General features: G+C 48.3%; 1 pseudogene; it reads right to left on the bottom strand.

The window, feature by feature from the left end:
• Positions 1-5,203: 5,203 nt before the first annotated feature.
• LOC126425633 (5S ribosomal RNA) lies at positions 5,204-5,321 on the bottom strand (annotated as a pseudogene).
• Positions 5,322-5,965: the final 644 nt, after the last annotated feature.

The following is a 5,965-nucleotide window of genomic DNA, read 5'->3' as shown; positions in this document are numbered from 1 at the left end:
TAAAATTACAATCAGAAAGGTCCCTGTAAATATCAAGTTACAATTTATTCAGAGGCAGAAATATGGTATGAGCTTTCGGGCTGAGAACCTCGCCGCTCCCTTTTAACATGGCCGTAGTTACGACCGTTCACAACAACCTCTGAAAGACTACACTGGTGCAACTCTGCATCACACCAGATTACTTTAAACTAAAAATTTTAACAACTCACACGAACACATAAACTATGCACCCCGTAAGAGGGATGGAAATGGTACAAAACACTCACATTAAAATTATTTGTCACCAAAAGAGCAATTTGTTTTTGAAAGAACTCTTACGGTGGAAGGGCGGCAACTTTATATACTAAAATGACCATTTAAATAAAATCTATGACATGCAGTTTTACATAAAATGTACCAACTTGCTCTACATTACACATGTACCACCTCGCAAGATGATATGCAAGATAAAAACATATTTCAGGAATTCGGCCTTTACACCATAAGCAATAAATTCGTTAACACCAAATCCGACAAACATGACAGAGGCAGCTATTAACGTATGGCAGATTTACAGGGGGATTACTGAACAACCCGAACCGCAGATTGCTCTAAACCGCCCCAACTCCGTAAGGAAAAACGGACCACCCAATTCATAAATAACCACCTTCCCGCGGGTGGGCAAACGGAGAAGAATGGTGGAACGGCCCCAAAACAAAGCGGCTGTTGACCTCACCAGAAAAACAAGTAGAACTTAAGAAGTAAAGGAAACAACATATCTACAATCACTTAACTTCTAATAAACTGCGATTTCTGGCGAAGACCTGGCGCAGCACCCCGAACGCTCTCCCGAACGGTCCGCTGCCAGCCGCTTCAACGGACGCAGGAAGGCGCGCCGATCTCCCGTCTCAGGGCGTCGCAGCTCGCCCCGGCCAGACCGATGTCGTGGGTTGACTCCTGTCGCTGTCGTGTCAACCGCGAAGCCACTACCCCTTTCTATACGGCGCGGCCCACTGGACTCATGTGGCGACCTCACATGCACCGACGCTCAAGACGTACAAGTCAACTCGTGTCTCTGTGCTCGACCAACCAACCGACCGATCCAACCGCCAATAACCATTGCCCAAGCAACTCGAGCAGACTGGCGGCCTAACGCGTACTAGCAGTCCGGACGACAGACAGACACTGACTGCCCCACACTGACCCGGCTGACCAACTGACCAGACTCGCCGAGACTGAGAGACTGACCCTTTGCCGACTTTTTTTTTTTTTTTTTTTCCTTTATTGAATTTCAATTCCCCCCAAAGGGGGCGGGCTGGCAGCAGCTTAGGACGCCGCTCTGCAGCCTACAGATTTTCTGACAAAGAGCAGGAGAATAAATAATAATAAAAAACAGGCGATAAAATCGGGGACTTAGTGAGTAACAAGGTGAAAAGAAAATGGGGAAATTAAAACAAGCAACAGAGGGATGATGAAGCGAATAAAAATACATACGGAGCAGACAGGGAAAAACAACAGACAGTTAAAAAAAACACGGCGACAGTCTGGATTCTGTTCGCAAAGTATATAAAATTCACACCCAGCGACAGCATGGTTTCTGTTCGCAACACAACACTGAATAGGCACTAGAACACAGCACGAAAAAGTCGGCAAAGGTGACACCACAGTCGAGAGCAGGTGGGGGAAACTGGACAGGAGATGGGAAAACAAAAGGGGGAAAGGAGAGTAAAAGCGAAGGGGGGCGGGGAACCGGGAAAGGAGCTGATGGAGGATGAGGACCCATAAGAGGGGTAGGGGGCAGACGCGACAGGGAGGGGGGTAGGTAGAGGAGGGGAATACAAAAGGACTGGGGGGGAGAAGGGAGGTAGGGAGAGCCGTAGTGGGGAGGAAACAGGACGGAAGGGGGGGGGAAGAGGGAGCCCAGGGAAAGGACAGAGGAAAGGAGGGGGAGGGAGGATCAGAGTTGATAGGAAGGATAAATGGAGGGAGAGAGGGCATCATCCGGGAGGGGGAGCTGACGGAAGCCACCTTGGGAAAGGAGATGGTGGGTGTAGAGATGGAGGGTAGGGGGGACACAACGGTGAAGACGTGGCAGGGGGCGAGGATGGGAGAGGAGAGGAGCAACCAGGGGGTGAGGGGGTTCAAGACGGCGGGAGGTGTAGAGGATGCGGATATGTTCGAGGAAGAGGAGCAGATGGGGGAAAGGAATGAGATCATAGAGGATCCGTGTGGGGGACGGGAGGCGGATACGGAAGGCGAGGCGAAGTGCATGACGCTCAAGGATCTGGAGGGACTGATAGAATTTGGGGGGGGGGCAGATATCCAGGCAGGACTGGCATAACAGAGGATGGGACGGATTAAGGATTTGTAGGTGTGGAGGATGGTGGAGGGGTGCAACCCCCATGTCCGGCCAGAGAGGAGTTTGAGGAGGCGGAGGCGGTTGTGGGCTTTGGATTGGATGGATCGGAGATGAGGGATCCAGGTGAGGTGACGGTCAATGGTGAGGCCAAGGTAGGTGAGGGTGGGGGTGAGACGGACAGGACGTGCGCAGACAGTAAGGGAGCCTTTGCCGACCTCATAGAGCCCCTTAAATGCACGTGAATCGGCAACTTTTCTCACCAGAGGGAGACACAAAAGCTGCGATTGCCACAGCGGCGCCACCGCCAGAAACGGAGGGCGACTGCTTTACACCACGCGATGCGGCGCGCTCTTAAAAACAGCAAATTTTACCACGGCTCAGACTGCAATAATTATCGTGGTATAACGTTAGCGGACACATTTTCACGCAATTTGGGTGCATAGATCCTGAGGAATCAGTACCCAGAACAACCACCTCTGGCCGTAATAACGGCCTTGATACGCCTGGGCATTGAGTCAAACAGAACTTGGATGGCGTGTACAGGCACAGCTGCCCATGCAGCTGCAGCACGATACCACAGTTTATCAAGAGTAGTGACTGGCGTATTGTGACGAGCCAGTTGCTCGGCCACCATTGACCAGACGAGACGTCTTCAATTGGTGACAGATCTGGAAAATGTGCTGGCCAGGACAGCAGTCGAACATTTTCTGTATCCAGAAAGGCCCGTACAGGACCTGTAACATGTGGTCGTGCACTATCCTGCTGAAATGTAGGGTTTCGCAGGGATCGAATGAAGGGTAGAGCCACGGATCGTAAAACATCTGAAATGTAACGTCCACTGTTGAAAGTGCCGTCAATGCGAACAAGAGGTGACCGAGATGTGTAACCCATGGCACCCTATACCATCACGCCGGGTGATACGCCAGTATGGCGATGACGAGTACACGATTCCAATGTGCGTTCACCGCGATGTCACCAAACACGGATGCGACCATGATGGTGCTGTAAACAGAACCTGAATTCATCCGAAAAAATGACGTTTTGCCATTCGTGCACCCAGGTTAGTCGTTGAGTACACCATCGCAGGCGCTCCTGCCTGTGGTGCAGCGTCGAGGGTAACCGCAGCCATGGTCTCCGAGCTGATAGTCCATGCTGCTGCAAACGCCGTCCAACTGTTCGTGCAGATGGTTGTTGTCTTCCAAACGTCCCCATCTGTTGACTCTGGATGCACGATCCGTAACAGCCATGCGGATAAGATGCCTGTCATCTCGACTGCTAGTGATACGAGGCCGTTCGGATCCAGCACGGCGTTCCGTATTACCCTCCTGAACCCACCGATTCCATATCCTGCTAACAGTCATTGTATCTCGACAAACGCGAGCAGCAGTGTGGCGATGCGATAAACCGCAATAGCGATAGGCTACAATACGACTTTTATCAAAGTCGGAAACGTGATGGTACGCATTTATCCTCCTGATGCGACGCATCACAACAATGTTTCACCATTCAACGCCGGTCAACTGCTGTTTGTGTATGAGAAATCAGTTGAAAACTTTCCTCATGTCAGCACGTTGCAGGTGTCGCTACCGGCGCCAACATTGTGTGAATGCTCTGAAAAGCTAATCATTTGCATATCACAACATCTTCTTCCTGTCGGTTAAATTTCGCGTCTGTAGCACGTCATCTTCGTGGTGTAGTAATTTTAATGTACTGGCCATTAAATATAATATAAGCATTGATGATATGACTGGAACATAGAAACAACGGATTGATCCGTGCTTGAGAGTATAGCCTGACATATTTTTTAATACTATGCTTTTTGCTCAAGCGGTGGCATTTGTACAAGATAGCAAGATTTCGCTACAAAGATCCATCTACAGACTGAACCAAATTTCTAAGGAATGTAATATGAAAATTACCATCGCTCCTCTGATGACGTGGCAGGAGGAGAAACAGGAGTCAGTAGTGAAAAGACAGGGAATCCAGTATTAAAATCAGAATTTAGAAGGGCTTTGGAGGACTTGAGCTCACATAAGACAGGTAGGGATAAATAATATTTCATCGGAATTTCTGTTTCATTGGGGGATGTAGCAACAGAACAACTATTCACGTTGCTGTGTAGGATCTATGAGACTGGCGATCTATTACCAGGATTTCGGAAAAACATCATCCTCAGAATTTCGAAGATAGATAGAGCCAGCAAGAGTTACTGCACAATCAGCCTAACAGCTCATGCATGCAAGTTGGTGACAAGAATAACATACAGAAGAAAGAAAAAGAAAATTATAATGTTAGGTGACGATCAATTTGGCTTTAGAAAAGGTGAAGACACCAGAGAAGCAGTGCTGAAGTTGGGGTTGACAATGGAAGCAAGTCTGAAGAAAAGTCCAGGCACGTTAACAGGATTTGTTGATCCGGGAAAAGCGTTCGGCAATGAAAAACGAGAAAATTCTGAGTAAAATTGGGCTTAGCTATAGGGACAGACGGATAATATACAGTACTACAAAGAGAAGAGGGAACAATAAGAGTGGAAGAAGAAGAAAGAAGAGCTTAAATTAAAAAGTGTGTAAGGCAGGGATGTAGTCTTTCTCCTTACTGTTCAGTGTATACATCGAAGAGGGAATGACGAGAATAACAGAAAGGTTCAATAAACTAAACTACTCCCAAACAGGCCAGGAAGGTCCTACGGTATCGACCGGCCGACGTGCCATCCTCAGCCCATAGGCGTCATTGGATGCGGATATGGAGGGTCATGTGGTCAGCACACCGCTCTCCCGGCCATATGTCAGTTTCCTATACTGGAGCCGCTGCTTCCCAATCAAGTAGCTCCACAGTTTGCCTCACAAGGTCTGAGTGCACCCCGCTTGCCAACAGCGCTCGGCAGACTGGATGGTCACCCATCAAAGTTGTAGCCCAGCCCGACAGTGCTTAACTTCGGTGATCTGACGGGAACCGGTGTATCCACTACGGCAAGGCCGTTGGCAGAAAGGTTCAATAGTGGGGTTAAAATAATTCAAGGTGGAAGGTTACCAATGATAATGATGGCATTACTATCCACAGTAAAAGTGAATAACAGTTACAGGATTTGTTGAATGGAATGATATGTCTAAGATTTACAGAATACGGGCTGAGAGTAAATAGAGGAAATACGAAAGTAAAGATAAGCTGCACAAATGAGAACAGCGACAAACGTACTATCAGAATGTTCAAATGTGTGTGAATTCCTAAGGGACCAAACTGCTTAGGTCATCGGTCCTTAGAGTTACGCACTACTTAAACTAACTTAAAGTAACTTACTCTAAGAACAACACATACACACATGCCCGCTGGAGGCCTCGAACCTCCGGTGGGAGGGGCCGCGCAGTCCATGACATATCGCCTTAAACCGCGCACCCTGGGAGATCGCATAGTAGACGAATGGGAAACCATTGTCTAATCAGATGACTCCCGATTTCAATTGGTAAATGCTGCTCCACATGACCCGCTCAATGATTGGAAATGGTTGTATTCGGCTGGTTGGAGACTATCTGCGGCCATTCATGAACTTCATGTTCCCAAACAACGATGGATTTTTTTATGAATGACCATGTCATCGGGCCACAATTGTTGATGACTGATTTGAAGAAA

The sequence above is a fragment of the Schistocerca serialis genome, chromosome 10 (genome assembly GCF_023864345.2).
Source record: "Schistocerca serialis cubense isolate TAMUIC-IGC-003099 chromosome 10, iqSchSeri2.2, whole genome shotgun sequence".
NCBI classification, from domain to species: domain Eukaryota; kingdom Metazoa; phylum Arthropoda; class Insecta; order Orthoptera; family Acrididae; genus Schistocerca; species Schistocerca serialis.
Note: the sequence above shows the minus strand (reverse complement) of the source record. Positions and strands in the feature narration are given on the sequence as shown.